The sequence below is a fragment of the Danio rerio genome, chromosome 4 (assembly GCF_052040795.2).
Source record: "Danio rerio strain M-AB ecotype USA chromosome 4, GRCz13ab, whole genome shotgun sequence".
In the NCBI taxonomy this organism is placed as follows: domain Eukaryota; kingdom Metazoa; phylum Chordata; class Actinopteri; order Cypriniformes; family Danionidae; genus Danio; species Danio rerio.
This window is the reverse complement of record NC_141024.2, coordinates 58,499,765-58,510,294: the sequence shown is the minus strand read 5'-3', so window position 1 is coordinate 58,510,294 and position 10,530 is coordinate 58,499,765. Positions and strand designations below refer to the sequence as shown.

At 55.3% G+C, this 10,530-nt stretch overlaps 8 non-coding genes across 8 annotated transcripts; all 8 read left to right on the top strand.

Annotated features, from left to right (window-relative positions):
- Positions 1 to 966: 966 nt before the first annotated feature.
- LOC137494406 (U1 spliceosomal RNA) lies at positions 967 to 1,130 on the top strand. The gene has a single exon (XR_015488859.1). It is a non-coding gene; the product is annotated as a U1 spliceosomal RNA (small nuclear RNA).
- Positions 1,131 to 2,271: 1,141 nt separating this feature from the next.
- LOC137494410 (U1 spliceosomal RNA) lies at positions 2,272 to 2,435 on the top strand. The gene has a single exon (XR_015488743.1). It is a non-coding gene; the product is annotated as a U1 spliceosomal RNA (small nuclear RNA).
- Positions 2,436 to 3,576: 1,141 nt separating this feature from the next.
- LOC137494260 (U1 spliceosomal RNA) lies at positions 3,577 to 3,740 on the top strand. The gene has a single exon (XR_015488623.1). It is a non-coding gene; the product is annotated as a U1 spliceosomal RNA (small nuclear RNA).
- A 1,141-nt stretch (positions 3,741 to 4,881) lies between these two features.
- Positions 4,882 to 5,045, top strand: LOC137494412 (U1 spliceosomal RNA). The gene has a single exon (XR_015485347.1). It is a non-coding gene; the product is annotated as a U1 spliceosomal RNA (small nuclear RNA).
- A 1,141-nt stretch (positions 5,046 to 6,186) lies between these two features.
- LOC137494388 (U1 spliceosomal RNA) lies at positions 6,187 to 6,350 on the top strand. Its single transcript, XR_015488512.1, has one exon. It is a non-coding gene; the product is annotated as a U1 spliceosomal RNA (small nuclear RNA).
- A 1,141-nt stretch (positions 6,351 to 7,491) lies between these two features.
- LOC137494212 (U1 spliceosomal RNA) lies at positions 7,492 to 7,655 on the top strand. The gene has a single exon (XR_015488400.1). It is a non-coding gene; the product is annotated as a U1 spliceosomal RNA (small nuclear RNA).
- Positions 7,656 to 8,796: 1,141 nt separating this feature from the next.
- On the top strand, positions 8,797 to 8,960 carry LOC137494414 (U1 spliceosomal RNA). The gene has a single exon (XR_015488289.1). It is a non-coding gene; the product is annotated as a U1 spliceosomal RNA (small nuclear RNA).
- Positions 8,961 to 10,101: 1,141 nt separating this feature from the next.
- LOC137494407 (U1 spliceosomal RNA) lies at positions 10,102 to 10,265 on the top strand. Its single transcript, XR_015488170.1, has one exon. It is a non-coding gene; the product is annotated as a U1 spliceosomal RNA (small nuclear RNA).
- The last annotated feature ends 265 nt before the right edge of the window (positions 10,266 to 10,530 follow it).

The window sequence follows — 10,530 nt, the reverse complement described above, 5'->3', positions numbered from 1 at the left end:
GAAAGGTCCCCCCTCAAAGCGGTTTGACCAGGTGAAGGAACACGCAAAGGGAGCCCCCGGTGGCTTTTGTCCGCCAAGCGAGTGTGCCCTGTGGAACGTCAGGATTTTATTTGCCGGCCTGCCGCTGTTACTGACGGAACGAATGCAGACCGTGTGAAAGGTCATCATTTTATCAGCCGTTAAGTAAGCGAACGCTTCTGCTCGGATCAGAGGTAACTTTGTTTCAAGAACTGCAATCTTTTGCAGACGTCTGTGGCGTTTTGGGCAGAGGGACGGTTCTAAACCAATCTGAACCAGAGGCAATTTCGCAGCCAGCCGTCGGTGGTTTCCCGTCTCAGGAATGTAAGGTGCCTGCAGCGGGAGGTTGTTCCGTTAGCGCTTCCGCTTTCGTCAGTGAAGTTCTTTTGCGGAACGTTTGTAGATCCCGTCGTGTTCTTCAAGCTATGTCGTTTGAGCACTGTGCTGATAGGCTGACGTAAGAAAACAGGACACGAAATATACAAGGCGAGAGTGCAAAGCACGGAGCTCTAGGCAAAGGCGGTCCGAACCGCAGCAAAGCCGGAGGTCGACATGTCCAAATAGACCAAATCAGAAACTAAGCAGAGAAAAACGGCATCTGTAGCGAAAGAAAACAGATGGAGGAAAAGCAAGAAAGAACAGGAGGATCCCCTCCCCCCATAGAGGGTCTGTTATCCCCAGATCGAGTGCGTCCAGTGGAATCCATGTGTTGGCAGCCCCAACTGATGACAAAACACGAAGCAAGCATCTGGAGGAAGCTCAAACCCTTCATGCGTTGCCACAGTTACTAGCGAGTGGTTTGCAAGCACAGGCACGTCTGCTGCAAGTACAGCGCCGTCAGGAGACAGGGGTTGCTGGCCCATTCCCCACGCTCGGTGGCTGGGCATCACCGCCCTGGAGTACGGCCGATAGAAAACGGCAGCTGCCATTTGCGCCGCCCGGCAACTCATACTTACCTGGCAGGGGAGATACCATGATCAAGAAGGTGGTTCACCCAGGGCGAGGCTTGGCCATTGCACTCCGGCCACGCTGACCCCTGCGAATTCCCCAAATGTGGGAATCTCGACTGCATAATTTCTGGTAGTGGGGGACTGCGTTCGCGCTCTCCCCTGAGCACAGTGGTTCAAGACAGAGTGCCGGCGGTAGCGTCGGACCCGGCTGGAGCGTCGCTTCCCTCTCTTCCTCGCCCTTTGCCAAGCCTCTTTCGCTCCAGTAGAGCTGCGCGCGCCTGTGGAAGGCCTGCCCACCCGTCGCTAGAAGAGTCTGTTCAGACGCCGAAAACTACTCGAAAGGTCCCCCCTCAAAGCGGTTTGACCAGGTGAAGGAACACGCAAAGGGAGCCCCCGGTGGCTTTTGTCCGCCAAGCGAGTGTGCCCTGTGGAACGTCAGGATTTTATTTGCCGGCCTGCCGCTGTTACTGACGGAACGAATGCAGACCGTGTGAAAGGTCATCATTTTATCAGCCGTTAAGTAAGCGAACGCTTCTGCTCGGATCAGAGGTAACTTTGTTTCAAGAACTGCAATCTTTTGCAGACGTCTGTGGCGTTTTGGGCAGAGGGACGGTTCTAAACCAATCTGAACCAGAGGCAATTTCGCAGCCAGCCGTCGGTGGTTTCCCGTCTCAGGAATGTAAGGTGCCTGCAGCGGGAGGTTGTTCCGTTAGCGCTTCCGCTTTCGTCAGTGAAGTTCTTTTGCGGAACGTTTGTAGATCCCGTCGTGTTCTTCAAGCTATGTCGTTTGAGCACTGTGCTGATAGGCTGACGTAAGAAAACAGGACACGAAATATACAAGGCGAGAGTGCAAAGCACGGAGCTCTAGGCAAAGGCGGTCCGAACCGCAGCAAAGCCGGAGGTCGACATGTCCAAATAGACCAAATCAGAAACTAAGCAGAGAAAAACGGCATCTGTAGCGAAAGAAAACAGATGGAGGAAAAGCAAGAAAGAACAGGAGGATCCCCTCCCCCCATAGAGGGTCTGTTATCCCCAGATCGAGTGCGTCCAGTGGAATCCATGTGTTGGCAGCCCCAACTGATGACAAAACACGAAGCAAGCATCTGGAGGAAGCTCAAACCCTTCATGCGTTGCCACAGTTACTAGCGAGTGGTTTGCAAGCACAGGCACGTCTGCTGCAAGTACAGCGCCGTCAGGAGACAGGGGTTGCTGGCCCATTCCCCACGCTCGGTGGCTGGGCATCACCGCCCTGGAGTACGGCCGATAGAAAACGGCAGCTGCCATTTGCGCCGCCCGGCAACTCATACTTACCTGGCAGGGGAGATACCATGATCAAGAAGGTGGTTCACCCAGGGCGAGGCTTGGCCATTGCACTCCGGCCACGCTGACCCCTGCGAATTCCCCAAATGTGGGAATCTCGACTGCATAATTTCTGGTAGTGGGGGACTGCGTTCGCGCTCTCCCCTGAGCACAGTGGTTCAAGACAGAGTGCCGGCGGTAGCGTCGGACCCGGCTGGAGCGTCGCTTCCCTCTCTTCCTCGCCCTTTGCCAAGCCTCTTTCGCTCCAGTAGAGCTGCGCGCGCCTGTGGAAGGCCTGCCCACCCGTCGCTAGAAGAGTCTGTTCAGACGCCGAAAACTACTCGAAAGGTCCCCCCTCAAAGCGGTTTGACCAGGTGAAGGAACACGCAAAGGGAGCCCCCGGTGGCTTTTGTCCGCCAAGCGAGTGTGCCCTGTGGAACGTCAGGATTTTATTTGCCGGCCTGCCGCTGTTACTGACGGAACGAATGCAGACCGTGTGAAAGGTCATCATTTTATCAGCCGTTAAGTAAGCGAACGCTTCTGCTCGGATCAGAGGTAACTTTGTTTCAAGAACTGCAATCTTTTGCAGACGTCTGTGGCGTTTTGGGCAGAGGGACGGTTCTAAACCAATCTGAACCAGAGGCAATTTCGCAGCCAGCCGTCGGTGGTTTCCCGTCTCAGGAATGTAAGGTGCCTGCAGCGGGAGGTTGTTCCGTTAGCGCTTCCGCTTTCGTCAGTGAAGTTCTTTTGCGGAACGTTTGTAGATCCCGTCGTGTTCTTCAAGCTATGTCGTTTGAGCACTGTGCTGATAGGCTGACGTAAGAAAACAGGACACGAAATATACAAGGCGAGAGTGCAAAGCACGGAGCTCTAGGCAAAGGCGGTCCGAACCGCAGCAAAGCCGGAGGTCGACATGTCCAAATAGACCAAATCAGAAACTAAGCAGAGAAAAACGGCATCTGTAGCGAAAGAAAACAGATGGAGGAAAAGCAAGAAAGAACAGGAGGATCCCCTCCCCCCATAGAGGGTCTGTTATCCCCAGATCGAGTGCGTCCAGTGGAATCCATGTGTTGGCAGCCCCAACTGATGACAAAACACGAAGCAAGCATCTGGAGGAAGCTCAAACCCTTCATGCGTTGCCACAGTTACTAGCGAGTGGTTTGCAAGCACAGGCACGTCTGCTGCAAGTACAGCGCCGTCAGGAGACAGGGGTTGCTGGCCCATTCCCCACGCTCGGTGGCTGGGCATCACCGCCCTGGAGTACGGCCGATAGAAAACGGCAGCTGCCATTTGCGCCGCCCGGCAACTCATACTTACCTGGCAGGGGAGATACCATGATCAAGAAGGTGGTTCACCCAGGGCGAGGCTTGGCCATTGCACTCCGGCCACGCTGACCCCTGCGAATTCCCCAAATGTGGGAATCTCGACTGCATAATTTCTGGTAGTGGGGGACTGCGTTCGCGCTCTCCCCTGAGCACAGTGGTTCAAGACAGAGTGCCGGCGGTAGCGTCGGACCCGGCTGGAGCGTCGCTTCCCTCTCTTCCTCGCCCTTTGCCAAGCCTCTTTCGCTCCAGTAGAGCTGCGCGCGCCTGTGGAAGGCCTGCCCACCCGTCGCTAGAAGAGTCTGTTCAGACGCCGAAAACTACTCGAAAGGTCCCCCCTCAAAGCGGTTTGACCAGGTGAAGGAACACGCAAAGGGAGCCCCCGGTGGCTTTTGTCCGCCAAGCGAGTGTGCCCTGTGGAACGTCAGGATTTTATTTGCCGGCCTGCCGCTGTTACTGACGGAACGAATGCAGACCGTGTGAAAGGTCATCATTTTATCAGCCGTTAAGTAAGCGAACGCTTCTGCTCGGATCAGAGGTAACTTTGTTTCAAGAACTGCAATCTTTTGCAGACGTCTGTGGCGTTTTGGGCAGAGGGACGGTTCTAAACCAATCTGAACCAGAGGCAATTTCGCAGCCAGCCGTCGGTGGTTTCCCGTCTCAGGAATGTAAGGTGCCTGCAGCGGGAGGTTGTTCCGTTAGCGCTTCCGCTTTCGTCAGTGAAGTTCTTTTGCGGAACGTTTGTAGATCCCGTCGTGTTCTTCAAGCTATGTCGTTTGAGCACTGTGCTGATAGGCTGACGTAAGAAAACAGGACACGAAATATACAAGGCGAGAGTGCAAAGCACGGAGCTCTAGGCAAAGGCGGTCCGAACCGCAGCAAAGCCGGAGGTCGACATGTCCAAATAGACCAAATCAGAAACTAAGCAGAGAAAAACGGCATCTGTAGCGAAAGAAAACAGATGGAGGAAAAGCAAGAAAGAACAGGAGGATCCCCTCCCCCCATAGAGGGTCTGTTATCCCCAGATCGAGTGCGTCCAGTGGAATCCATGTGTTGGCAGCCCCAACTGATGACAAAACACGAAGCAAGCATCTGGAGGAAGCTCAAACCCTTCATGCGTTGCCACAGTTACTAGCGAGTGGTTTGCAAGCACAGGCACGTCTGCTGCAAGTACAGCGCCGTCAGGAGACAGGGGTTGCTGGCCCATTCCCCACGCTCGGTGGCTGGGCATCACCGCCCTGGAGTACGGCCGATAGAAAACGGCAGCTGCCATTTGCGCCGCCCGGCAACTCATACTTACCTGGCAGGGGAGATACCATGATCAAGAAGGTGGTTCACCTAGGGCGAGGCTTGGCCATTGCACTCCGGCCACGCTGACCCCTGCGAATTCCCCAAATGTGGGAATCTCGACTGCATAATTTCTGGTAGTGGGGGACTGCGTTCGCGCTCTCCCCTGAGCACAGTGGTTCAAGACAGAGTGCCGGCGGTAGCGTCGGACCCGGCTGGAGCGTCGCTTCCCTCTCTTCCTCGCCCTTTGCCAAGCCTCTTTCGCTCCAGTAGAGCTGCGCGCGCCTGTGGAAGGCCTGCCCACCCGTCGCTAGAAGAGTCTGTTCAGACGCCGAAAACTACTCGAAAGGTCCCCCCTCAAAGCGGTTTGACCAGGTGAAGGAACACGCAAAGGGAGCCCCCGGTGGCTTTTGTCCGCCAAGCGAGTGTGCCCTGTGGAACGTCAGGATTTTATTTGCCGGCCTGCCGCTGTTACTGACGGAACGAATGCAGACCGTGTGAAAGGTCATCATTTTATCAGCCGTTAAGTAAGCGAACGCTTCTGCTCGGATCAGAGGTAACTTTGTTTCAAGAACTGCAATCTTTTGCAGACGTCTGTGGCGTTTTGGGCAGAGGGACGGTTCTAAACCAATCTGAACCAGAGGCAATTTCGCAGCCAGCCGTCGGTGGTTTCCCGTCTCAGGAATGTAAGGTGCCTGCAGCGGGAGGTTGTTCCGTTAGCGCTTCCGCTTTCGTCAGTGAAGTTCTTTTGCGGAACGTTTGTAGATCCCGTCGTGTTCTTCAAGCTATGTCGTTTGAGCACTGTGCTGATAGGCTGACGTAAGAAAACAGGACACGAAATATACAAGGCGAGAGTGCAAAGCACGGAGCTCTAGGCAAAGGCGGTCCGAACCGCAGCAAAGCCGGAGGTCGACATGTCCAAATAGACCAAATCAGAAACTAAGCAGAGAAAAACGGCATCTGTAGCGAAAGAAAACAGATGGAGGAAAAGCAAGAAAGAACAGGAGGATCCCCTCCCCCCATAGAGGGTCTGTTATCCCCAGATCGAGTGCGTCCAGTGGAATCCATGTGTTGGCAGCCCCAACTGATGACAAAACACGAAGCAAGCATCTGGAGGAAGCTCAAACCCTTCATGCGTTGCCACAGTTACTAGCGAGTGGTTTGCAAGCACAGGCACGTCTGCTGCAAGTACAGCGCCGTCAGGAGACAGGGGTTGCTGGCCCATTCCCCACGCTCGGTGGCTGGGCATCACCGCCCTGGAGTACGGCCGATAGAAAACGGCAGCTGCCATTTGCGCCGCCCGGCAACTCATACTTACCTGGCAGGGGAGATACCATGATCAAGAAGGTGGTTCACCCAGGGCGAGGCTTGGCCATTGCACTCCGGCCACGCTGACCCCTGCGAATTCCCCAAATGTGGGAATCTCGACTGCATAATTTCTGGTAGTGGGGGACTGCGTTCGCGCTCTCCCCTGAGCACAGTGGTTCAAGACAGAGTGCCGGCGGTAGCGTCGGACCCGGCTGGAGCGTCGCTTCCCTCTCTTCCTCGCCCTTTGCCAAGCCTCTTTCGCTCCAGTAGAGCTGCGCGCGCCTGTGGAAGGCCTGCCCACCCGTCGCTAGAAGAGTCTGTTCAGACGCCGAAAACTACTCGAAAGGTCCCCCCTCAAAGCGGTTTGACCAGGTGAAGGAACACGCAAAGGGAGCCCCCGGTGGCTTTTGTCCGCCAAGCGAGTGTGCCCTGTGGAACGTCAGGATTTTATTTGCCGGCCTGCCGCTGTTACTGACGGAACGAATGCAGACCGTGTGAAAGGTCATCATTTTATCAGCCGTTAAGTAAGCGAACGCTTCTGCTCGGATCAGAGGTAACTTTGTTTCAAGAACTGCAATCTTTTGCAGACGTCTGTGGCGTTTTGGGCAGAGGGACGGTTCTAAACCAATCTGAACCAGAGGCAATTTCGCAGCCAGCCGTCGGTGGTTTCCCGTCTCAGGAATGTAAGGTGCCTGCAGCGGGAGGTTGTTCCGTTAGCGCTTCCGCTTTCGTCAGTGAAGTTCTTTTGCGGAACGTTTGTAGATCCCGTCGTGTTCTTCAAGCTATGTCGTTTGAGCACTGTGCTGATAGGCTGACGTAAGAAAACAGGACACGAAATATACAAGGCGAGAGTGCAAAGCACGGAGCTCTAGGCAAAGGCGGTCCGAACCGCAGCAAAGCCGGAGGTCGACATGTCCAAATAGACCAAATCAGAAACTAAGCAGAGAAAAACGGCATCTGTAGCGAAAGAAAACAGATGGAGGAAAAGCAAGAAAGAACAGGAGGATCCCCTCCCCCCATAGAGGGTCTGTTATCCCCAGATCGAGTGCGTCCAGTGGAATCCATGTGTTGGCAGCCCCAACTGATGACAAAACACGAAGCAAGCATCTGGAGGAAGCTCAAACCCTTCATGCGTTGCCACAGTTACTAGCGAGTGGTTTGCAAGCACAGGCACGTCTGCTGCAAGTACAGCGCCGTCAGGAGACAGGGGTTGCTGGCCCATTCCCCACGCTCGGTGGCTGGGCATCACCGCCCTGGAGTACGGCCGATAGAAAACGGCAGCTGCCATTTGCGCCGCCCGGCAACTCATACTTACCTGGCAGGGGAGATACCATGATCAAGAAGGTGGTTCACCCAGGGCGAGGCTTGGCCATTGCACTCCGGCCACGCTGACCCCTGCGAATTCCCCAAATGTGGGAATCTCGACTGCATAATTTCTGGTAGTGGGGGACTGCGTTCGCGCTCTCCCCTGAGCACAGTGGTTCAAGACAGAGTGCCGGCGGTAGCGTCGGACCCGGCTGGAGCGTCGCTTCCCTCTCTTCCTCGCCCTTTGCCAAGCCTCTTTCGCTCCAGTAGAGCTGCGCGCGCCTGTGGAAGGCCTGCCCACCCGTCGCTAGAAGAGTCTGTTCAGACGCCGAAAACTACTCGAAAGGTCCCCCCTCAAAGCGGTTTGACCAGGTGAAGGAACACGCAAAGGGAGCCCCCGGTGGCTTTTGTCCGCCAAGCGAGTGTGCCCTGTGGAACGTCAGGATTTTATTTGCCGGCCTGCCGCTGTTACTGACGGAACGAATGCAGACCGTGTGAAAGGTCATCATTTTATCAGCCGTTAAGTAAGCGAACGCTTCTGCTCGGATCAGAGGTAACTTTGTTTCAAGAACTGCAATCTTTTGCAGACGTCTGTGGCGTTTTGGGCAGAGGGACGGTTCTAAACCAATCTGAACCAGAGGCAATTTCGCAGCCAGCCGTCGGTGGTTTCCCGTCTCAGGAATGTAAGGTGCCTGCAGCGGGAGGTTGTTCCGTTAGCGCTTCCGCTTTCGTCAGTGAAGTTCTTTTGCGGAACGTTTGTAGATCCCGTCGTGTTCTTCAAGCTATGTCGTTTGAGCACTGTGCTGATAGGCTGACGTAAGAAAACAGGACACGAAATATACAAGGCGAGAGTGCAAAGCACGGAGCTCTAGGCAAAGGCGGTCCGAACCGCAGCAAAGCCGGAGGTCGACATGTCCAAATAGACCAAATCAGAAACTAAGCAGAGAAAAACGGCATCTGTAGCGAAAGAAAACAGATGGAGGAAAAGCAAGAAAGAACAGGAGGATCCCCTCCCCCCATAGAGGGTCTGTTATCCCCAGATCGAGTGCGTCCAGTGGAATCCATGTGTTGGCAGCCCCAACTGATGACAAAACACGAAGCAAGCATCTGGAGGAAGCTCAAACCCTTCATGCGTTGCCACAGTTACTAGCGAGTGGTTTGCAAGCACAGGCACGTCTGCTGCAAGTACAGCGCCGTCAGGAGACAGGGGTTGCTGGCCCATTCCCCACGCTCGGTGGCTGGGCATCACCGCCCTGGAGTACGGCCGATAGAAAACGGCAGCTGCCATTTGCGCCGCCCGGCAACTCATACTTACCTGGCAGGGGAGATACCATGATCAAGAAGGTGGTTCACCCAGGGCGAGGCTTGGCCATTGCACTCCGGCCACGCTGACCCCTGCGAATTCCCCAAATGTGGGAATCTCGACTGCATAATTTCTGGTAGTGGGGGACTGCGTTCGCGCTCTCCCCTGAGCACAGTGGTTCAAGACAGAGTGCCGGCGGTAGCGTCGGACCCGGCTGGAGCGTCGCTTCCCTCTCTTCCTCGCCCTTTGCCAAGCCTCTTTCGCTCCAGTAGAGCTGCGCGCGCCTGTGGAAGGCCTGCCCACCCGTCGCTAGAAGAGTCTGTTCAGACGCCGAAAACTACTCGAAAGGTCCCCCCTCAAAGCGGTTTGACCAGGTGAAGGAACACGCAAAGGGAGCCCCCGGTGGCTTTTGTCCGCCAAGCGAGTGTGCCCTGTGGAACGTCAGGATTTTATTTGCCGGCCTGCCGCTGTTACTGACGGAACGAATGCAGACCGTGTGAAAGGTCATCATTTTATCAGCCGTTAAGTAAGCGAACGCTTCTGCTCGGATCAGAGGTAACTTTGTTTCAAGAACTGCAATCTTTTGCAGACGTCTGTGGCGTTTTGGGCAGAGGGACGGTTCTAAACCAATCTGAACCAGAGGCAATTTCGCAGCCAGCCGTCGGTGGTTTCCCGTCTCAGGAATGTAAGGTGCCTGCAGCGGGAGGTTGTTCCGTTAGCGCTTCCGCTTTCGTCAGTGAAGTTCTTTTGCGGAACGTTTGTAGATCCCGTCGTGTTCTTCAAGCTATGTCGTTTGAGCACTGTGCTGATAGGCTGACGTAAGAAAACAGGACACGAAATATACAAGGCGAGAGTGCAAAGCACGGAGCTCTAGGCAAAGGCGGTCCGAACCGCAGCAAAGCCGGAGGTCGACATGTCCAAATAGACCAAATCAGAAACTAAGCAGAGAAAAACGGCATCTGTAGCGAAAGAAAACAGATGGAGGAAAAGCAAGAAAGAACAGGAGGATCCCCTCCCCCCATAGAGGGTCTGTTATCCCCAGATCGAGTGCGTCCAGTGGAATCCATGTGTTGGCAGCCCCAACTGATGACAAAACACGAAGCAAGCATCTGGAGGAAGCTCAAACCCTTCATGCGTTGCCACAGTTACTAGCGAGTGGTTTGCAAGCACAGGCACGTCTGCTGCAAGTACAGCGCCGTCAGGAGACAGGGGTTGCTGGCCCATTCCCCACGCTCGGTGGCTGGGCATCACCGCCCTGGAGTACGGCCGATAGAAAACGGCAGCTGCCATTTGCGCCGCCCGGCAACTCATACTTACCTGGCAGGGGAGATACCATGATCAAGAAGGTGGTTCACCCAGGGCGAGGCTTGGCCATTGCACTCCGGCCACGCTGACCCCTGCGAATTCCCCAAATGTGGGAATCTCGACTGCATAATTTCTGGTAGTGGGGGACTGCGTTCGCGCTCTCCCCTGAGCACAGTGGTTCAAGACAGAGTGCCGGCGGTAGCGTCGGACCCGGCTGGAGCGTCGCTTCCCTCTCTTCCTCGCCCTTTGCCAAGCCTCTTTCGCTCCAGTAGAGCTGCGCGCGCCTGTGGAAGGCCTGCCCACCCGTCGCTAGAAGAGTCTGTTCAGACGCCGAAAACTACTCGAAAGGTCCCCCCTCAAAGCGGTTTGACCAGGTGAAGGAACACGCAAAGGGAGCCCCCGGTGGCTTTTGTCCGCCAAGCGAGTGTGCCCT